Source organism: Mauremys mutica, chromosome 1, assembly GCF_020497125.1.
Source record: "Mauremys mutica isolate MM-2020 ecotype Southern chromosome 1, ASM2049712v1, whole genome shotgun sequence".
Classification (NCBI taxonomy): domain Eukaryota; kingdom Metazoa; phylum Chordata; order Testudines; family Geoemydidae; genus Mauremys; species Mauremys mutica.
The window spans coordinates 181,442,477-181,466,220 of record NC_059072.1 but is presented as its reverse complement, the minus strand read 5'-3'; the positions used below and the strand labels follow the sequence as shown (position 1 = coordinate 181,466,220).

Here is a 23,744-nt window from a genome sequence, read left to right as displayed (position 1 = left end):
CCCATCAGGTAGTGGCACAGGAAATAATGTGACCTTGCAGTCTGGGAGTTATTAGTTTAAGTAGAGTAATTGCATCGATATGTACAGTGCCATGTGTAAGAAAAATGAAGCATAATGAAAATGAAGTCAAACAAGATAAAAATTTATTTTTGCAATCTTGCTCACGCAGACATAACTCTCAAAATATAATGGATTAACATTACCATTTTAAATGGAGTTTTGCATGTCATGCTTTTTATTACTCTGGCCAACTTTCCCTCCTCCTACTCCCACACAGGCAAAAGTTACAGAAGGTCTTTAGAAGTTTAAACCAATATTAAATTCATTATTAGTCTCAAATTTGGAAGCTTTAATGTTAGAATTAATAGCTATCAATCCCACGGAGAAACAGTTCCTTTTAAAAGACTGCCAGCTCCATTCAGGGAATACTTAAATTGTGTTCTAGCTAATAATTTAACAGTTCAAAACCAGAACTTTGAAATGAATTATGATTTTAGAGCACGCTAAGGACGTTTAAAAAGGTCTCCAAAGTACAAACAATATACTTAGTGGTTGTTTAACACATTTCAAGATCATGCAATTATAGATGGAAGCTTCAGGTGGTTTAATTCTTAAAAGGTGAACAATAAGCTTTTATTTAATCATAAAAAATTAAAGCAAGAAGAAGAACAACTAGTTTAGATCCCAACTCACTGAGGGAACATACATGTAAACTTACACTACAAACACATTTACATTTTAAAACAGAATGCTGTGGGGGCCAGACTACATCTGCAGGAATGCAAGATGGCTCAATGATCCACTGCTTGGGGCCAGGCACAACTGCTGCAACTACACTCCCTGATTGTTTGTCTAGCACTGTTGCCAGCACTAGAGTGTCCAAGTGGAAAAGCACCACTGTTCCTCCCCATTGAGCAAGGGAGCTGGGCCAGTGCAGAGGAGCACATATGCTGCACAATGTAAAAAGAGTGGTAGTGCACAAGTCCAGAACTTCTGGTGAAATTCTAGTAGAGTCAGCCAGAATGCCCTTGGGGAGGCTCACTGTTGTATGGCCTATGTGTCCCTAAAGAGGGTTGTGGCTTCAAAGCTCCATTTAGGCCTGTATTTCAAAATATGATCCTCTTTTGTTTGCTTGCCAAGTCCTGTGATCTCAGTTCTGTGTTTCTCCTACAACAGATGGTCATAGAATCATAGGAATTAAAGATGAAAAACGCCTATTTGGAAATTTTGTCCATCCTCTACCAGTGCCAGATTGTTTCCTACAACAGAGTCAGACTGGCTGGGTCACAGGCCAAAATAATACTCTACCAGGATAGACACCAATAGGCATGCAAGAGTGTAATCTGCAGAGTGCGTTTTAATGGGTTGTAATCCTGGTAGCACATGAGGTATCATGCCTTGAAAGGTGCACAGACCTTCTAGATCAGGCAAAAGACCAGAAAATTTACCAGAAAAGGAAGGATGCCTAGAGCATCCTAGGCTATGCCACATTTGCCCTACAAATGTAGCATTAGGGACTGGAAGCATTGTGGAAACTTGATGGATGAGCATGAGGAGTAGAGAAGGCTCAGTACACTATGAACTCATAGGAGTTTACACTATTGCCAACTCTTGCAATGTTATGTGTTTCCGAATAGTTGGTATTTTTCTTGAAGTCCCAATTCTTGGAATCATGTGATTACATGAGAATTTCCACTTCTTTTTTAAGTTTCCAACTCTCATGGTAGTGGAGACAAGCTGGAAAATGTTAACTGAGTGCGTGCTAAAGTCTCTAAAACCCAAAGGTCAGTAGACAGAATCCCCAAATGTATTAGATAAATAAATAGGTATCCATCACATAAGTTAAGCTGATTTCATGATTTCGGGTCCTGACTCATGAATTTTGAGTTGATAATACTACGCTTGGGTGAGCTGAGGTGTTTGAAACTGAGTGGGGCTGGAGTAGGCAAGGCAAGGGGAATCCTGTAGTCAGAGGCTGAGTGAGAAAGGAAGCTGGGGTGAGGAGATGGCATTGGGGCAGCTAAAAGTTGCCCTCCTAAGTCTTCAGTGTTTTTAGGACTGAAACTAGGAATTGGGATATTTGGGAAGTCAAGGCCTCCAGGTTCTAGGGAAAGATAAGGGAGATGCAGGTCCCCTCAGAAAGTTGCTTAAGCATTTAGCTGCCTGGTGTTAGCAATCCAAACCAGATATGACAGTGGGACCCTGCAGCACTAGATCCGATGTAAGTCTTTGAATCCACCCCCAGCCCCTCCAAAAATGTCAGGGGCATGTGGGGATGGATCAAGTTTTCTAGTGTTATTTGTGTGTGAGCATTCAATTTGGTTCACATAGGTGATCACATACCTATCACATATTTTTGTTGCCCATGGGGTTATTTTAAGAGGTAATTTATTTAGTTATTTTTGGTGGTTGTAGAACACTGGCTGAGAAGGGTTGGCAGGTGAAAGATTGAATTTCCCAGGGAAGGACTGCATCCCCACTCTTTGCTGGGTTTTGGTCAGAACACACTAATTGGATAAGTTTCAGAGTGAAACAGGGGAAAATGTAACATGCTAATTGAAAGCTAATTATGGTTAGCTAGCAGTTGGCCACTAGACATTCTGAGCCAGATAAAAGGAGAAAGTGGGTAAGCAATAAGAAGTGTTTTCCTCACAGGCTAATAGGAACTAAAGTTTTCAGACTATACTTAGGCTTGGCAGAATTTGATTCTTATCTTTATCATTCCAATGGATAAGGTTGATTGTTAAGCATTTTTTCCAATTTTTATGTATTTAAAGTTTCATAGTTGAGGTAAATTATGGGGGAGGGGAGTGTCAGACAATAACAATTAAGTGACAGATTCTGAGATTCATAATGTTAAAGCTTTATAAGTGTTAAAACAAACTGACAATATTACCTCAAAGTATATTAAGTAATGATCCTTAAAAATGTAATAAGTTCTCAAGCAGCTGTTTTCTTACTTTTCCTTTTGCATGCGTACAGTCAAATTGATGCTTGACATTTACCAATAAAAAAAATCAAATCCTAACAAGCCTAGATATACTGTAAAAACTGCAGATGAATGCACTCTGAATTTGTTTGGATTGGCTTATTTCACATGGGAAGTTTAGCTGTAGAATAGGGCAGTCGTTAATAAAGCAGAGTGAATGTGATGGGCTTTCTGCATTTCTTCTTACATTTAGTAAACCATACTGAACACTACCTTTGAAAATCATTTTTATCATCATCTCTCAGCATTTGCTAATGTGAGGTGCTACTCTTTCCTTCTCCCTTTCACTACATAGTCATCTGAACTAAAGAGCTGACACTTATCACCTGCCACCCATGGCAGCAAAAGACCATGCCTTATATTCATCTCTGCTATCTAGGGTATTGATAACTAGGTTCATTTTTGCTATCCCTATTGAACTGAGATATGGGTTTGTTTGTCAAACAACATTTTGTATTACTATGGGTACGCTGAGCACTGTGTTCTGGAAACTTAAAACCAGAATTGAGCAAATAAAGGAAAAAGTCTTCCATGAATATTTATTCATTTCTGTTTGACCATGCTTATAGCCTTTTTGTGTTTGTCCTCCTGCAAACAAACCCACCCCAATGCCAGTATGCTGGATTTAGGAGATAACCAAGCAAAGTGGGGAGTCCCCACCTTAATAAGAGAAGTGAAGAGCAGAATCCACTGTGTTCAGCACTTGCATGCTAGACAGGAGCAATAGAAAAGAGTAAGATACATTACTATAGCTACACAATTTCTTGAGATACTTGATTAATTTTGAACAAATTATAAATACGACCCACTCACAAACTTTTAACAAATAGATTAAGGTGAGGTTTGAGAAAAATAGTCTCAATTATTTATTCAGCTCTAATTAGTATATTTAAGTTCTATTTTTTAAATGTTGTACTGTAATATCACCCTGAAATTTATTAAGCTTTGTGATTCTGGAATTTTTCTTGGGAGAGGGGAAACATTCTTGGCTTTGCCAGAAAAAAAAAATATTTCCAGTGATCATTCAAGTTCTATCAGCTGAGCAGGGCTGAAACACTGAGGATTTCATATTTTGTCTTCTGAACAACTATGGGCCTCAACTAGTTCAATAATACTTGAAGTCTTGTATTGAAGGCTATCAGGGGAACCTATTCAGTGTGAGCAAATCAGAGTAGAAGATGCCAGCTACATTTATATGCAAGATTCAGAGCAAATATCACAAAGTGTACTCTGAAGCCAGGAATAAAGCATCCAATGTTAGTTCAGGACTAGCCACTTATTTTATTTCAAGGTCAGATATTTCTTTCCTCCTTTTTAAGCTTTGTGACAGGAGAGTGAATTTTTCATGACTTGAGGTGCTCAAGGAATGCAAGCCAAGAGGAACTATAAAAAAGTATTGCTGCATCTAACTGGGGCAAAGTGCCTGGAGGAGTACTGCAGGGCTCACGGCCAGTGATGGACCCTGTTTTGTTTTACATCTTTATAAATGGCCTGGAGAAATATGGAAAAATGCATTTGTTCAACTTACAGACACCACAAAGGAGGGGGTTGTAAACAAACAGGAAAATTCAAGCAAGTGGAAGGAATGCAAGAACAACAAAAACATATCCCCTAAAGAGTAGTATGCATATGCTTACTGCAAATTTGGGCAAGATGTAGCTTTAAGATAATTTGTATAGAATAGAATAGAGGTAACTAGAAAACAGCAGCTCTGTGTCTGGGCGATGATAGCAAACAAAACATTAGAAATGAGGTTGAAATGTTGGCAAAACAAGGCAATGCTATCTTGGGCTACATACACTGAAATATGACTTGAAGAAAACAAGGAGGGGACAGTCCCTGTGTGTTTCACTGGAGTGAACCTATAAAGAACAGAGAAGGTAGTTCAGAGTACCATTGTCTTGTTTTGCCAATAGAGGAAACAGCAGAAACAAAGATTTAGGCTTGGTAACAGGAAAAATCTGAACAATAAGATCAGTTATTCTGTGGAATAGGCTTAGGCACACGCAGGGAGACAGACTGGGTAAAGCAATGATGACAGAGGTAGACTTATAGAAGTAAGACTGATAGCACTAGGAAGAGTGAGTGGGTTTTTGTGAACTGTGTTGATTGGCCCACTGAGCCGCTAGGGGGCAGTGGGGAGCTATGGCCTCACTGGCCGGCCTGGGTCACGCTTCTGTCACTGGGGAATTAGCGGCGGGAAGAGCGCTGGCCAGAGTCTGTAGCGCGCCCCTCAGGCAGGGGAGCGCCGGCAAAAGGCTGTAGCACTGTCTGGATTCTGTTCCCGAGGCGGGTCGGCCGGGTAGGGGAACGCAGGCCCACCCTACACCACTGCATTCCAGCCCAGGGCCCCGACAGTGGCAGGGCGAGGGTCCCGCCACCAGGTCAGCGGGGTCCTTCCGCAAAATACACTCACCACAGTGCAGTTCTATCCCTGGGCTACTTCCTACCCGGTTGCTTGTACGAGTCCCTCTGGTCGCTCCAGTTCGTCCAGGCAGTCAGCTGCTGGCAGCTCCAGTTCCCCCTCTGGCTCAGGCTACTCCTGTTCCTCCTGGTACTCGGCTGCTGGCAGCTCCAGTTCCCCCTCCACCTCAGGCTCCTCCAGTCCCTCCGGGTACTCGGCTGCTGGCAGTCCTAGTAGCCCCAGTCCTTCCTCCAGGTCAAGTTTCCTCTGGTCCAGGGCCTCCCCTGGCATGGCAGCAGGGCCTGAAGGGAGCAGCCCGCAGTCTGTATCTGCCTCCCTCCCTGGTGCTGCCCTGACTGAGCTAAGGGCCCGACCCTTTGTACTTCCTGTTCCACTCCTCCCCTTCCAGGGTGTGGAGTAAGCTTGGTCTGGCCCCGCCCACTCAGGCTGAGAGAGCAGCTCTTTACCCTCAGGTTTGGAAGGAAGCCACCCTGGCTCCCTACAGTTTTGTTTTTAATCTTTGGGTTTGTGTTTAGTGAAACTTGTGATGGTATGAGGTACCAGTTTGATTGCACTGGAAAAGCGAGCTCTGTATAACCACAGTTAAGTTCAAGCATAAGTAACACTTAGCAGAGCCCTCTGTATAGCACCCTGACAACGTGTCTCAGTCAGGATCTAGAGGGAAAAGATTCCTCTCGTGTCCATTCAGTTATTGGCATCTTTGCTAATGCTGACAGCAAAAAGTACTTGACTAATTATGGTGCTTCTGTGATACGAACACCACTTCGCAAAGACTTGGATTGACAAAGTCACTGTTTACAAGCTTCATATCAGTGTTAATGGCGGTAACTTTTGTCCAATTTTCATTCTAGGTTGGATTGAACTGGTGATAAAAAGACCTGAAGATATTGCCATTTTCCTGTTCCATCCAAGAGCACAAGAACCACTCTTAAGTTTAGCAGGCCATTATTTAAAGTTACCATCTGGGAACAATATAAGATATGACCAAAGCAGTCATTAAAGACAGCAGCTTCACACAGTACCACATATGCCTTCTTCCAGCAGATGTATCTGTGGAAATGCAATTGTGAAGAAAATGGTTTAAAATGTACTGAGCCCATCTAATTATAATTAGCTTTGCACATGTAGAAATCTAAATATGATACATATGGCTCTGAATCTCTACTCCTACGTGCATGCCCATGATAGTATTCAACCTTCACAGAATGTGTGTGTGATGAAAATGTGGAGCATCTGTCAGATGCTCCATAATTTAGTTAAATGAAACTTCTTCAGATCAGGTCCATGAAGACAGAAGCAGTGCAAATTCTCTTACAAAGTTTGGCTAATCTACTTGAATCCTGACATGTAACTTTTTATGTGATGCTTCAATTGACTGATAGTTACCAATTAGGCACAAGGGAAGCAACTGTATGTTGGGGCTTAGCAATCCAGCACAAGGTCTGCAACTTGTAGATTGGAGGGAGCAACAGGGCAAGTCCCACTACTAGGTGAGTGGGCAAGACTGTCAAAGCTTCCAGAGCTCCCACCACTACCCTCTATTTGTATTTCATATTAATCTCCCTCATGCAAGTTAGTTTACAAACAAACACTTTCATTTTGAAGTAAATAATTAATAAATAAATAAATAAATCAAACACGAAGTAAAGCTGACTAGAACAGAGACTTAACTAAAGGAATAAAGTCTGTATAGTACAAAATGCACATATGAATTAGAAACACTACTCGGCTAGATACTGTTTCTCTGTACAATGGAAGGCCCTCTGAATGAAATAATTCTTAACCATAAACATTTAACATATATAACTAACCCTTACTCCAGTTGTTACTGGAAACTTGGAGCCAGTTATTCCTGAGTAAAATCACTTGCGTAAATACATTGAATTCAGATTCTGAATAAATGCATGAATTTAACTGAAATATAGAGTAAAATTTCACCCTTAATAACTAGTTATAAAAATGACAGAAACATATAATCAGAGGAAAAGAATTCAAGAATTTTGAGGATTGGCAAAAGTGAAATACTCGAACAAAGTATGCTGTTTTGTCTGGTTCTGCTCACTTTCTGCATGTTTGGATTGGATCAGGGTAGATATAAATTAGCGCTATCAGAATACAAGTAGAGGGGACATGCAATCACCTCTAGAATACTTACCCAGACAAAAGGCAACATTATGATACTTTCAATGGACAACAGATCAGGTAATATGTAGTGTAATAGGAAATCTTAAGTTTCTCCTAATGTAGATTCAAAAGTGCAGCTGTATTTTGCAAAGTAACTATTTTTTGTTTTTCAAGATACAGCTGCACTTTGAAAAACAAAAAATAGTTACTTTGCAAAATGTAGATTTTTCCCAAATAAATGAATCATCAGTTGCTTTTTATCCCAATAGTTGTAATAACAATGTTGTGCTTAAAACACCCACAGAACTGATGTGATATTAGAGTGGATGTCCTTTTCACAATCAATATTCCCTTTGGAGGGCATGATACTGAACTAACTGTAAAAATGTTGTAACACATTTTATTTACATGCTAAGAGACTGTTCTTGTAATATTGTGAATAAAGATTAATCAGGATATTCAAAGTTATAATTTCCACAGCAAACATAGCTCATTAGCCTGCCCAGAGAGGTACAATTCTACTGCTGTATGTGAGGATAATGTATATGCATATGAGGAAGGTAAGTTCTTGGGCACAGGGACTGTGTCTATGTGTTTGTACAGTGGCCAGCACTAGTCTTAATTGAGGCCTTCAGGCAGAAATGTAATACTACTGATAATCTACTATTAATAATCGAGGACCTGAGTCAGTGCCTATTGAAATTAACAAGAGTCTATTACCTTCGATGGCCATCAGATAAGGTCCTTGTCACAATAAGTCAAGAAAAGTAAGAGTTAAGATTCTATCAACAATGTTAACTCAGACATATTGCATAAACTGCATGTTCGATAAACAGCGATAGTTATACATTTAATCAAACAAGTAGCATGTATGTGCTAAGTAGCCGAGTTAACACTGCTGCTAGAATCTCAATTTTTTGCATTTCAGGTATTTGTGACTAACTCTGCAGCCTTCATTTTGCTTTAATAGTTAATTGCATTTGATTAAATGTTTCTTTTTAAAAGGCCTAGGTAGATGAAAAAGGAAGAGAAAAAAAATCCATATCTGTTCAGTTGGAAGTTACAGCTTTACAAGCAGATTTTATTAGCTCTTAAACTAAACAGTCCACATTTAGTGAGCTACATGCATATGTCAAAAGGACAAGTCCAGCCTTACAAAAACTGTCAGGCACAGTGCTTACTATACATGATTTGTCCCATTAAAATCAATGGGATTTTCCCCAGGGGTAAGCACTGCTGACAGCATAAGTGCTGGCAAGATCAGGCCTATCCATGTTTACTTATGTAATGTAACTGTGGCATGGAAGGAGATTTTCCATTGTAGACTTTGAGGTACATTGTTAGGAAATTCCATGTCATCCACATATAAAAGACACCTCAACACCACCATGTTATCTTCCCCTAACTGAATAATATAGATCTTAACAGGACTGTGTAACAGAAACCTGTGGAACACTACATGAGAGAGTTGCAAATGTATATGAGCATTTACCCAAATGTTCCCTCTGGGTTCCCTTAAGAAAGATTTGGAATTCCATCCATCCCTGTTAGAGTTCACAATAGAGCTGGATATTTTTTTTTCAAATAGTAAATTCACTCAAATGCATTTTGAGGTACCAAAACTGTTTGCAAGATTTGGGTCAAATTCAGCAAATAATTTTGCCCTGCAGAGTTTGAACCAAACCATTTTGAAACAAAACATTTTTACTTTGTTTCAAAACAATGTTTTGTTTCAAAATCCAGCTATATTAAACAAAAAGATAAAGAGATGTAGGATAAAATCCTGGCCCCACTGGAATCAATAGGATGTCTATTATTGACTTCAGTGGGGTCAGGATTTCATCCTTGATCTTCATCACCAGAAGGAGATCAACCAACATATTAAGTGCAGTCATTATACTATACCCAGGCCTATAATCAACCAATACCCTGAAAAACCTCCAGGAAAGTCCAGTTAGATTGGTATTGAACTTGTAAGTTTACCACACCTCAGTTTTCCTCTTCTTTATTAGCTGCTTGAGCTCTACAGTTTGTTTGCTCATTTGATCCTTATTCTCAAAATTTGTTCCTGAGAAATGCTTGGTTCTAATGACATGGGATGGGGCTTAAGGGACCCACAAAGTTCCATGAATTGTCATATACATATATTAAATCATTACAATATCAACCTAACTAATAGATCTGGTTCATTCATTGAAATAAATTATCAACTGAAGGTAGTTTTCTTTTAATAACTAACTGTGCTTACTACTCCTCATTGATTAGTCACCAAAGCCCTTGTTTTTGCTTCTTGACTGGATGATGAATGCTGTTCATGAGATACTTGCAATCACATACAAATATGGATATTCATATAAAGAACAAAAATTTGTGCTAACATATTCATTAGCACTAACAAATTCATTAGCACAAATGTTAGCAAATAATTTTTTTAAATGGGCATTAATCATGTTCAAACTGACCAGCTTTCCAAAGTTCTAGCAGATGTTCATGTGTACTGTTTTCAAGGATTTAATATCTAAATGTTACTAAGATGTAGATATTGATCATTCACACAGTATTTTTGACATCACTATATTTACAAGTATTTACACCGACTACAACTTTCCTTCATATCTCTCTCTCTCTCTCTCTCTCTCTCATTACCACTTCCTGAATCTAAGGAATTGCCATGAACATTTTCTAATTAAAACATATTTGAAACACATCATCAAAGATCAACAACCTATCCTGAAAGATGATCCCTCACTCTCACAGATCTTGGGAGACAGGCCAGTCCTTGCTTACAGACAGCCTCCCAACCTGAAGCAAATACCAGCAACTGCACACCAAACAACATAAACACTAACCCAGGAACCTATCCTTGCAACAAAGACCGATGCCAACTCTGTCCACATATCTATTCAACACCATCTATATGACACCATCATAGGACCTAATCACATCAGCCACTCCATCAGGGGCTCGTTCACCTGCACATCTATCAACGTGATATATGCCATCATGTAACAGCAATGCCATATACATTGGCCAAACCGAACAATCTCTATGCAAAAGAATAAATGGACACAAATCTGACACCAGGAATCATAACATTAAAAAACCAGTGAGAGAACACTTCAACCTCTCTGACCACTCAGTGACAGACTTGAGAGTGGCAATTTTGCAACAAAAAAACTTCAAAAACAGACTCTAAAGAGAGACTGCTGAACTTGAATTAATATGCAAATTAGAGACAATTAACTTGGGTTTAAACAGAGACTGGGAATGGTTAGGTCATTACAGTATTTCCCCATCTTAAGTTCTCCTCACACCTTCTATGGGTCATCTCGATTATCACTTCAAAGGTTTCCCCTCCCCCGCTGATGATAGCTCATCTCAGTTGATTGGCCTCTTACAGTTGGCACGGCTACTTCCACCTTTTCATGTTCTCTGTATGTATAAATATCGTCTGTCTGTGTGTTCCATTCTATGCATCCGAAGAAGTGGGCTGTAGCCCACGAAACCTTATGCTCAAATAAATTTGTTAGTCTCTAAGGTGCCACAAGTACTCCTGTTCTTTTTGCTGGCAATTTAGTAGTTGTAGGGGCACCAAGCCTAACTTTTTAAGAGACTTTTAAAAGTCAATCATACCATCATTGATTGGCAGTTCAATGGCATATCAGCATCAATGTCTCAATACAAAGCCACTGTTCATATATGAAACTCAGTACCTTATCATTAATTTTTAGAAGATGTATCTTAAGTACCATGTGTACAAAAGGTTAGCTCATATTTTGCAACTGCAATTTTGGCTGCTGGAAATAGCTGCACCGAATTTCTTAAAGAAAGGTCAGAAAAGAGCAATAAAGCTATGAAGAAAAAGATTCATTTTTTTATTAATGAACAGGAACTACCATCCCGACTTAGGAAAATATCGATGACTCACAAGGTAATAGGAATCCTGAAACTCAGGGATGCAGCCTGAATAAATGAGAATATTATCTAGTGGGAGTGGAAAAATAAACAATATTAAGTAGCTTCAGGAATGCTTTAAGTTGCTAAACTGTAGATTTGTACAGTCTACACAGAGCATAAAGAAAAAAAAAGTCTTACTTTGGTTGTTTAAGTTCTCATTTGAACATCAAATTGTGCTGTAGGCAATAAGGGTGTGCTGTTTAAAGAAAAGAAGGCAAGCTTAACTAATTTAAACCAACCCCCAACATAAAACCATTCCAGCGTTCTTATGTGGATCATAAAGAAATGTGAGAATGTTAGAGTAATTGTAAATTTAAGTAACATTTATGGTCCCTCTCAGAACTAACCCCAGATTTTATACTAATTAAAATATGTAAGAATAAACCTGTGTTCTGATCACCTCAGCACAATAATCTAGCCTGTTCTGTCTGTTCATATACCTAGCTGATAAGTGTAGAATAACCATTGGCTGCGATTTTCTGCCTCCTCCCTCTAATCCCTTTCTTCAAGGATTTAGTGAATTGAGTAGCTTTTCAACCTCTGCCTTCAATTACAGTTTCAAGTAGCAGCAGGCAAACACCTCAAAGACTTGAAGTAGTAACCTTTCATTTTAAATGTTCATTAAAATAAGGCTAATAATGCAGAACCACAGGGCAGTTGAATCTTTATGAAAGTCCATGGGCTGCAGGTTGCTCACCACTGCTGTAGCATGTCAGGGTAATCCGCTGGGCTCCCGCTTCCCACAGCTCCCATTGGCCAGGAACGGCGAACTGCGACTACTGGGAGCTGCCAGCAGCTGTGCCTGCGGATGGTCAATGTAAACAAACTGTCTCACAGCCCGCCAGTGCATTACCGCAGGTTGCCCACCACTGTGCTACAGCATACCTGGCCAAGCCAAAAGACAATATTCAGTATTACAGTAGTGACATTGAAGGACCTTATTCATCACTTAGAAATGTAGCACGTAACTCAGATTTTTGTATATTGAGAAGCGTGCCTATGAAATGATGATGCTAGCTCCTTATGTTCTCTTCTGGAATATCACACACAGATAGTATTTATGTGGAAGAGGGGAGAGAAGAAGACAGGTGGGGGAAATGAACCCAATAAGATGAGATTGCCTTTCTGAGACAATGTAAGTTGAGCTGTGTGAAATTTCAGATAAATATTTGATAGTTTTAAAAAGGGTAAACAGGATGACCTGAGTAATTATAGGCCTGTCAGCCTGATATTGATCCCAGGAAAGATAATGGAGCCACTGATATGGGACTTGACTAAAAGAATTAAAGGAAGGTAACATAATTAATGCCAATCAACATGAGTTTTTGGGCAATAGATCCTGTCTAACTTGACTTTTTTTTTTTTTTATAAGATTACAAGTTTAGTTGATAAATGTACTTCAAGGCATTTCATTTGGTACTGTGTGACATTTTGATTAAAAAACTAGAGCATAAAATTAACATAGGACACAATAAATGGATTTTAAACTGTCTGATATGTCTCAAAATGTAACTGTAAATGGGGAATTATCATTGAGCAGGTGTTTCCAGTTAACATTTTTGTCAATGATCTGAAAGAAAAACAAAATCATTGATAAAGTTTGCAGATGACAGAAAAACTGAGGGTATGGGGGATTGGTCAATAATTAAAAAGGACAGGTCACTGGATTGCGTGATAAAACATATTGTTTGCTTGCGCCCAGTTTAATACAGCTAAACATAATTCTGTACATCTAGAAACAAAGAATGTAAGCTGTACTCACAGGATGGCTGATTCTATGGTGGGAAGCAGTGACTCAAAGAAAATTGGGGTGCCCTAGTGGATAATGAGCTGAACGTGAGCCCCTAATGTGACGCTGTGGCCAAAAGAGCTAATGTGATCCTGGGATGTATAAACAAGGAAATCTTGCGTAGGAGTAGAGAGTTTATTTTACTTCTGTATTTAGCTCTGATGCCCCAGTGCTGGAATACTGTGTTCAGTTCTGGTACCCACAATTCAAGAAGAAGGTTGATAAATTGGAGAGGGGTCAGAGAAGAGCCACAATAATGATTAAAGGATTAGAAAACACAGCTTATAGTGGTAGACTCAAGGAGCTCAATCTAGTTAGCTTAATAAAGAGAAGGTTAAGGGATAACTTGACTACAGTATCAACACGGAGAACAAATATTTAATAATGGGCTCTTCAGTCTAGCAGAGAAAGGTATAACATGATCCAACATCTGAAAAATGAAGCTAGACAAATTCAGACTGGAAATGAGGTGTTAATTTTTTAAACAGGAAGCATAAGTAATCATAGGAACAATTTACAGTCATGGTGGATTTTCCATCATTGACAATTTTTGAATCAAGATAGGATTTTTTTTTCTAAAGGATATGCTCTAGGAATTATTTTGGGGAAGTTCTCTGGCTTGTGTTATGCAGGAGGTCAAACTATATTATCAAACTTGTCCCTTTTGGCCTTGGAATGTAAGAATCTTTTTGCTCTGCCACAGCACTTTAACTCCTCTATATGGGCTTCACTGTCTAGAGATCCGCACCCTCCCATCCTTTATCCAACCACCAAGAAGTCTTTTTAAGCCTCTTCATGGGTCCTTTCACTTCCTTTTGCAGAAGTTCGTCCCATGCTCTTGGACCGAAGGACCTAAAGCTCCTGTACCTTTCCTTCTCTATAGGCACACCCACAGTAAGTCTCACACCTTCCCCCAGTTTCTTACTTATCTGTTTATAACTCTTCCCAGATTCCTTCCCTAAGAGATGTACCACTCCTTTCAGTCTTGACTCCCACCTACACCTTCCAGAAGCCCCTCGTCTGTGCTAAAACCAGGGTCAGAGCTGTGGCAAGCCTATAACCTGCCTTAAAAGACCAGCAAATGTCTTGCTGATGAGTGGAACTGGGTTTATAGCTATGCAGAGGAAGAGAGCCAGATTCCGAGTGGTCTAGTCCATGAGAGATCAAAATCCCCAATCACCAGTCTGACATGGGCCCTATGTTTCCTAGAGCTATCATTTTGTTGCGCTTTTCTTTGATCTTGTGACACATGTAAAGTGTCCAGACTGGTCTATTTGGTACCATAATTCACCTTCCATATCTCTAAGACTACTTATAAAATAAATAAATACTTAAATATCTAACTGATGAAGTGCCCCTCAAGATAAATGCATTATGCATTATTTCACAATCAGTGCAGTTGGTGGTTATATAGGAGACTACCATAAAGCAAGCCTCATATGTTTCTTCCTTTAGGTGAGCCTTTTAAAAGTTTTTCTCTAATGGTTTACTTGGCTCCTGTGTACTTATGAATATTTCATTACAATATAGCATATTAAATCTATTTTGGCTGTGGTCTTTAAAATATGCTAATTATAAATACAGTGCAAACAGGGTAGGGGAAGAGGAAACCCTTTAAGGAGACTCCGATGTTCCCAGATATTTTATATTGCTGCCCAGTGTATATAATATCTGGCTGCTTTGCAAGGAATTGTAATGGTGCTCGTCACTGTAATTTTAACTCTTTCAGATGGCAGGTGATCTTTGTTTGCCAAACCATGATTACTTTTACTGCAGTATCAGGGTTTTCTATCACTAAAGAAGACTGTTGTTATTAATTCATGCTTTCTCTTTATCTATATTCAGACAACACAGTTTCAAGAGCTGGTTGGGAAATGATTATTTTCCCTCCAATAAGTTTCAACACGAACTATTTGTTGTTGAACATGTTCAAATTTTTATTTTTTAAAAAAAGCCCCAAAACACAAAAAAGAACACCTTTAAATTGCTGTAACCAGAAGTTTTCGGTTTGACAAAATTTAATTTTTTCTCAGTTTTTCAAATGACCAGTTTTTCAGTGAAAACATCCATCAACATTTTAGTGAAGCATGAGAGTTCACCCCCCACACTTTCAGGGAAATGGCCTTTTAATTAAAAGGCCATTTTTGGTCAAAAATGTTTCAGTGGAAAATTTTCCAAATTCATTAAGAGTTTCCATGGGGTCCTGGATTAGCTTCTTAAATCTGTTTCAAAATATTTAATAAATCAATGTAGGATTGTTAGTCTTGACTGCCATAGTGGTAGAAAGTCCTGTTAGCATCAAACTTGGTTTGATGAGCTCTTATGAAAACAACAAATAAAAATAACTGGTCCACAAAGCACATTAAGTACCTTACAGACCAAATGAACACCTGGAAAAATCAGCATGAAAACTGGGGGGGGGGGGGAAGAGAGAGATGAGGTCTCCTTTACTAGGAGAGGGCTCCAACTTCTTCAGCATCTTCCACCCTGAGATGGTCCACCATCACTTCTCATTGATTTGAGAATGTTAAACTTCAAAACAAGCACAAGTGAGCATGGTTGTTAATGCCAGTCCTGACTGGAGCTGTGTAAAAAACCAACCAACCCACCCAACTCCCCTGGCCACCCCACATCACACACTCACATTGAGATGCAGAGGTTCACACAAACATTTTCTGTTTTCAAGCATCATGAGTTCACACAGTTTAAAGACCAAACCAACCAACCCCAAATATCAAGTGGAAGCTTAACAGAAAGTCAAATTCCACTTGGTTTTATGACAAAATTATAAGAAACCATAAATCACTCCTTGGTTCACTTCAATAGTGAAACCAATGGAAACTTTCAGTGGACCTTTTTCATTCTCAATTTTTTAACAATACCCTAAACAATGTGAGTTGTGTGTCTGGATTTAGGTCTGAATACCTTATACACCTTTAATCATTTCATGTGTCTGGACGAATCTGGTGAGAACTATTTTAGTCAAGTCCCACTCAATTCAAATCAGAATAGAAATCACATCACATTTGCCCCTTAAGTATATTAAGCAAACCTAAATTAGTTAACATTGTATTAAACATTTTCACTGTTCCCTGAACAATTCATATCTAGAAGAGAAATAATTTGTATAACAGATTATTACCTAGTTTTGATTAAACAAACAGACTGTTGCCACAATAAAGGTATTTATTTATGATTAACCAAAAATTTGGATTGTAAGTGCTTCAGGGCAGGGATCATTTTGTACCTACTGTGTTCTGACCTCAATAAAAAAGCAAATTTACTAAGATATTTTTTTCAAGTTCAAGTAATACTAAAAGATAAAATAAGGGGAAATGATGAAGTATTTTGAACATTCTTGTATCTTAAACCACTGACATACATGAGTTTAACAGCAACTATCAGCACTATATAGAAGTGCAATGGTGTGCAACGGAAGTGAAAAACCGCACAGGGAGTCTTAGATAAGCAGAATATAATCACCAGAAGTGGAATTTGATCATGAAACTGAGGTTACTATCCCATCCCTTGTGGAGAGTTTCAAACTAACTGATATAGCTTCTTAAATTATTGAATCTGAACCTACAAATGTTGCATAGGGCATCAACAAGTCTCTGCCATGCCAGTCTATCCTGGGCCACTCTTTGCATGGTCCTCCCCATGGCTGTTTTATCTCCAACAAGTGTAAATAAAACAGACCTTTTTCTACTAATTAACTCAGTTAAATCACAGTTCTAATGATGACCCTGTTTGTCAAACAGAGGGCTATGTTTTAATTAGAATCTTAGAATTTCAGTACTTATAAATGTCAATCTATACAGACATAGAAGACCTATCTTCAATAGTCACACAGCAATTAGATACCACGGTGATACTCTAGGTGCCATATAAAAGCCCAAAGTAGTTTAGATACACAGGCAGAGTCAAATAAGCAGTTCAAAATAAATGCAGGAGAAATGAATCTGAGAAAGGATCAGTTTGACATGATGAGAAATATTCAAGCTTTAAGAATCTAACAATGCAGGGAAAGTGTTCAGCTGTTTAAAGGACTTAGCACTCAAAGCAAAGCCCAAATCATGTTTCTCAATAACAAGTAAGGCATGAAAGAAGTAATGTGCCCAGTATGGAGTCTGACGAATAAGGTTTCTGATCTGCTGTTATTAAGAACTACAGTACTATTTAACACACTAGGATTTAAATTAAAATAGAATCTGCAAAAGGGATTACTATTCCACAGCTCCTTCCACAGATTCTTAATGGCAGTTCTACCTAGACTTCCAATTTCAGTGCAGGATAAAAGAACCTTAAAAGCAACTTGATGGATATTATAGTCAATTCAGCTGCAGTCTTGTCTTTTAGATTTCCAGCCTTTTCAATATGATTGGAGACAAATAATGTGGACTTCAATACCCAGCATATTAATGAAGCACTGAACCCATACAGCCCACATTGGCTTCTTCTTGGATGCAGTGAGAGTAACTAAGGTCAAATTGCTAGTCTTAATCATTATACATTTTATAGCTCCCTGTGTGAATATAGGACCTTACAACAGATGAAATGTGTCAGATATAACACTATATAACAATTCCTATCCTAAGTAGCTTGCAATCTAATGGCACATGCATGTGCTGTATATAACAATGCCATCTAGAGAAGAGACTGATGTGAGCTTTTTATAGCAGGAAAGCAGGCTTTCAGTGTTGTTCTGGGAAGGCGAAGGGGGAGGCATGAGGCACATTATATGGAGGATTGCCTCCCAGTTAGTGAGAAACATGAAACCTAGCAGATGATAGTGTAGTGGGCAAAGCATACAAAGACAGATTAAGAAGAGAAGCTTCAGTGGAGAGTACGGAGTGAGTTGGTGTGTAAGAGACAATGAGAGTAAATATAAAGTCATAGAGAGCTTTGAAAGTGAAGTGAAGTCAGGGTGCAGAGAAGCTGTGCAAGAGCAGGTTGAGATGCTGTTACATGCTGGAGATCTTGGCATCTTTGCAGAGCGACAACCGATGCCTACCAGTATATCTAGGGCTGTCTCTGCCAATGATGTCATTAGAATGCTGTCACTGTTGAATGTGAAGTGATAGGGAAGCTCATGTTCAATCCATCTGATAACCTGGAGATATTCTCTGTGGCTTGATGGAAGGAGTCACTCTACCCCACCCCACAAAACTGGAGCTAAACCAGAATAGCCAGCAGTCCTCTAGCGATACTGGAGAGAAGGGAGACAAGTCCAGGATAATATAAGGTTAGGGAGCCAGACCAGTTGGGGTCAGAGGGAATATTCTATGTGCAGGAAGAGGGACGGTGGTAAGACTGCAGTTTACAACACTGAAGTCTCTATCTAATGATACATTAATAATCTCATCAAAACTATAATAAGAATTAGGCATTTCCTTCCAGAAGTTCAAGAGTCATGACTTGGAGATTTTAATATTCAGAATTCTGTGGGACAGAAAAATTAATGAAAATAAGACAATAGAGATTGGAAACCGAATATATAAAATCCTGGCACTAAACCAAAATCAAGTTATTTACAGATCAATCACAACTAAAAATATTATCAGTTTGGGAAACTATAGTGATGTTGGTTTTCACTCATTCTCATTTATTCCTTGTTAAAGAAATTGTTGATATAGGAGAGCGTTAGATTTGAGAACAGAAAAAAGCTGATTTACTTCTTTTTCCCCCTTTATCTTCTTGGAAATTTATCATGCAGATTTTTTTCCACAATGTGAAACTTTGTCAAAGTATTTAACAGGTTTAAAAGCAACTAATTTGGCTCTTGTTAAATCAGGTAGGAAGAAAAGCTTCTATTTCCCTGATGAAATATGCATTGTTATACCGTGGTCAAAGTTAAAGGGAAGGCTTTGAGTAAGGCTAGACCTTCCTTAAAGTTTTTGGATTTGGTAGATAATAAAAGGAAGTAGGAAAGCTTAGGCTTAGAGCATTATTAGAAGATCTAAGAAATCCTGCTGGCTAAACTTCGGTAGCACTATTAATAAAGATGCTTCTGTAGGTAAGATCTGGAAAAAGATTAAAAGGATCAATGGATGAAAGGAAGGTTTTATACTGTACCTAATTCAAAGGTGAAACATATTCAGAAAGCTAACGTAAAAGGAAGACATTTTTCTAATATTAACAGTGGTAACACTAAAGCTGATTTTCTCCCAGTCAGAAAACGTTTGTTATTTTATATTTAATTTTATTCTTAAAGCTCAGTAGGAGGATCATTTGTATTATGTCAGATGCGCAGTTACATTTAAAGAGATTTTCCCTGATTTCCAAGTTTCTTCTCCAGTTATGGATAATTTGGTTTGCAAGTATTTTAAATATACACAGCATAAATCCATAGATGTAATTTTCAAATTAATTTAAAATACCAAGCCTATTGGTGCTTACTAGCCAGTGACGGGACAGCTTCAGTGTTTTAGGCCTAAGCACGAACTGTTCAGATTAAAGTCTACAGTTTTCAAGTAAACGAAGTCTGAGAGATCTGAACCATATTTTAGTGTTACAGGTTCCATCCAATTCATTAGCATCTCCATTTGCTTGAAAACATATTAATACTATGCCTAAAGAATCAAAAAGGAAAAAGTGTTCCCTGCCATTCCATTGGTTAGGCAACTTCTGCTTTTCTGTAATTGTGTTCATTTGGTTACCTCATCCTTCAGTCCTTCCCCACCCAATTTCTCTGCTTTGTCCTCTAGTTATATTCAGACTGTCATGTAGTTTGTAAGCTTCTTTGTTACATGTTACAGTGCCTAACACCATGGAGCCCTGAATCTCGACTGCAGTTCCTTGGCATTACTGTAATACAAACAGTAAGAACAAGTGTCCTAACTGGTCTGTTTCTAGAGCACTTCTTTTATGTTTCGTTTGTTATGAGGTGCAAGAACTCCTATGGTATTTGCGGAGTGGTGTAATGAACATAAGTAGATGGCAAGTGGGCCAGTCTTGTGTCCAAAGTATAAAATCTTACCAGGTAGAAACTAGGCAAGACCCACAATGGAAGACAGGCATACTGAGTAAGGTAGTGGATCATGCAAACCACAGGCCAGTGGCTGTTGCTCAGTTGAATTAATATTTGTATTCTACAAAAACGCTCTAAATAATACCCCCCTCATTCATTAAAAAAGGGAAATGTTAGCATCCCTGCTATTGCAGGCCTAAAATTACTACCCATCCCGCTTAAAAACAAAATTGCAGCCAAGAAAAGAGCTCTCTCTTCTTTTGAGAGTATCAACAGCAATACCAACAAAACAATAATCTGCCAAAACAGTCATCCTGTGAAGCAAAAGGAGAGTCATTGACAGCACAGCTGCTCATCTTTGCCTTCCCCGATTCCCTACTGCCTGATATCACAGAGAAGATCAAAGAGGTGAAGTGCATGGGAGTAGGATGCCTCCTCCTGATATAAGAGGCTAAGGAGATAAAAGATTGAAAAATACTGCTTCTCAAATGAAGTTAACACTTTCTCCATACTCATAGAGAACAGAAGTGAGAAAGGGAGAGATGTGAGAGAAAAACATACTCGCCTTTCTGCTCTCAAGGGTTAAAAGATCATTTTGGATTAAAGGTTTTTAAACTCAGTTATCTGGATTCACCATCAAAAGGAGTCCATCAAATATTGGGTCCAAAGCATAAAGTTTAAGACCCTGAATGAATAGAATCATTCTGAATGGCAACTGATATTATAGGCTCCCTCAAACCATATCATCCTGAGCAATGATAATTGTTATAAAAGAAAATCAATTCACCTTATGCTTGAGTGCTTACATGTAGCATACTGACTATTTTAACATTTTCAGCACATAATTTTGGAACTCTCTTGTGACAGCTAATACACATCTAGTACTTCAAAAGCCACCACAACAAAAACTCTGCAAAGGGGAAGTTCATCCCTGTGTCAAGAGCCAACACAAGACCTACTTAAACCACCATAATAAAGCTCAAGCAGAATGTAAGAGGTGGATAGGTCTTGTGTTGGTTGAGGGTGAATATGTTTCTTTATGCTAAACAATCCATATCCTGAGGCAGTCTTGTTTTCTTTCTCCTGTTCACCATTTCAACAGAAAAACTGGCCCTGGTTATTAAAAAAAAAAAAGATAACATGGAAGTGTTGTAGACTTACCATCCTTGAGTACCCCTTTGTCGCATGTTTCAACAACTCTGCCTTGCTGTCTTTCTCAAGAGTTCTGTGATCTGCTGATGATGTGGCCTTCAAGCCATGTCACACTATAGTTCCACCCTTTATGGGAGTTTCAATGTCACAAACAAATAATGTCTGACAAAATAATGGTAGTCAGCACAATATCATTGACCTCTCCTGGTCTTCAATCTCACACTTCTTTCAGAGCAGTAGCTCCCCAGCGCTTCTCCCTAGACTCCCTTAGCAAAACTCAGACACCAGATAAAAATATAAACTAAGCAACTTCCACCCATCTTAGGTTCTCCCACGTTCTCTGCTCTCCTACAGAAGACTGACCCACAAAGTGCTGTCTCTGGACTCTTGTTCCTTTTTCAAGGCCCACCACAGAAATTAATTCCACTCCTGTAGCTTTCCCACCCTTCTCCCTCTGCCTGGCTCCTGTCAGGGCCCTTCCATACAAAGGGAATTCCAAACCATTTCTCTACTAGGTCTTCTTCTCCCAACTGCTTTAAACTTCTTCCTTTTAACAAGTGGGACTAATAGGGCTCTCAGGCTCTAGTAACCCCAATGAAACATGCACTAATACTCTTCAGAGTATACAATCAACAGAGATGATAGATATCTAAGAATGGTATCCACAAAAGTTAACATGCTAAGCAGGGAGCCATTTAAACTAACCAATGAGACATGCTGTTGAGAGGGGTGTGTCCTAAGCCCCCGCTTTCTCACAGAGTTCAACAAGCTAAATCTGAGCTGTGGGGAGGTATCTGTTGCTGCTTGTGAGCCACAACCAGAAACCTCTGTCCTGGGCTCAGGCACTTAAGCTGTTTCTTGCAAGAATAAGATAGGAACTTGCATAACTCCACACAAAACAGCTGGCAGAGTAGGGGAGGCTCTCCCTTCTAACTCTAACCCAGTGGTTAAGATACTCAGCTGGTATATGGGAGACCTCATTTGAATTTCCCCTCTCTGGCTGATGTAGAGAAGTGATCCGAACAAAGTTTCCCCACCTGTCAGGGGAGTGCCCTACCTACTGGAATATCAAGTGATTCTCACTCTTTCTCTGGCTCAATTAAAGTGGAAGATTCAACAAGAGAGACTGAGGGCATATCTACACTATAAAATTGACCCATATCAGAATATCCCACTGTCATATAGTTTGAGCACTCACATGATAGGCAGGGAATCCCTGTTCAAGTCACTTCTTGTCAGGCAGGGGGAAAACTGAGGGGGGGTCTTCCCCATCTTGAATGACTACCCAAGTCATTGTGCTAAAGGCCTTGTGAGGAGTTAGGCAGGCTCAGAGAAAGCCTGGCAAATCAAGCCTAGTAGGTAATATAGGCACCCTAAACTCCTGCAGGTGAGTTTAGGTGTGAGATAGGCATTTGAATGCCCACCTGAGGCAGCAGCGTCCATACCCACAAGCAGAAATTTAGGTGCCCAGGGAATTTTTATAGCAAAAATTTAGGCTCCAAGTAAGTTAAATGCCTAGAGGATTACAAAGTAGCCAAGGGTAAGTTTGTGGATTGTAATGATGCCTAAAACTGAGACTTAGCCACCTGAGTCCTTTGTGCAACTGGACCAAGAACTTTATCACAATCATTCTTACTGGAGTATTCCTGTCAATTGCAATGGAAGTACATTTCATGAGTAAAAGTCTGCAGAGTTAAACTGCCAGGGTGAAATCCTGGCACTACTAAAGTCACTGGCAACACCCTCTTTAACTTCAATGACACCCTAGATCATTAAGTAGGAGGGAAATACAAGATACTTGTATTATGAATAAAGGCAGGAAGAGATTCTGCTAGTGTTGAATACAAACACCACCACGATTTAATGAAAATTTCAGCTAATTATTTAAACAAGATGGGAGTTAGTTGTGACCTTACAATCAGGTGGACTAGAAAAAAAAATGAATATTGTCCTAAAAATCCCATTTTTATACTAATAGCTCCAAGTACTAATCCCCAGGATACACACGTGCACGCACACACACACACAATTACCTAAAACATCTCTCTACTTTCAGGGGCGGCTCTAGACATTTCGCCGCCCCAAGCAGGGCGGCATGCCGTGGGAGGCGCTCTGCCGGTCGCTGGTCCTGCAGCTCCGGTGGACCTCCCACAGGCGTGCCTGCGGAGGGTCCGCTGGTCCCACAGCTCCACCAAAGCCGCGCGGGACCAGCGGACCCTCTGCAGGCACGCCTGCGGAAGATCCACCGGAGCCGCCTGCCGCCCTCCCGGCGACCGGCAGAACGCCCCCCGCGGCATGCCGCCCCAAGCACGCGCTTGGTGTGCTGGGGTCTGGAGCT

General features: G+C 39.4%; 1 long non-coding RNA gene across 3 annotated transcripts; it reads right to left on the bottom strand.

The window, feature by feature from the left end:
• Positions 1–219: 219 nt before the first annotated feature.
• LOC123354634 lies at positions 220–22,105 on the bottom strand. Of its 3 annotated transcripts, XR_006574791.1 has the most exons (4): positions 21,416–22,105; positions 5,406–5,695; positions 3,650–3,699; positions 220–1,167 (listed from the first exon to the last, which is right to left on the bottom strand). It is a non-coding gene; the product is annotated as an uncharacterized LOC123354634 (long non-coding RNA). The 3 variants fall into 3 exon arrangements; XR_006574787.1 differs by lacking the exon at positions 3,650–3,699; XR_006574788.1 differs by lacking the exon at positions 3,650–3,699 and having other exon boundaries at positions 5,440–5,695.
• Between the last annotated feature and the right edge of the window lie 1,639 nt (positions 22,106–23,744).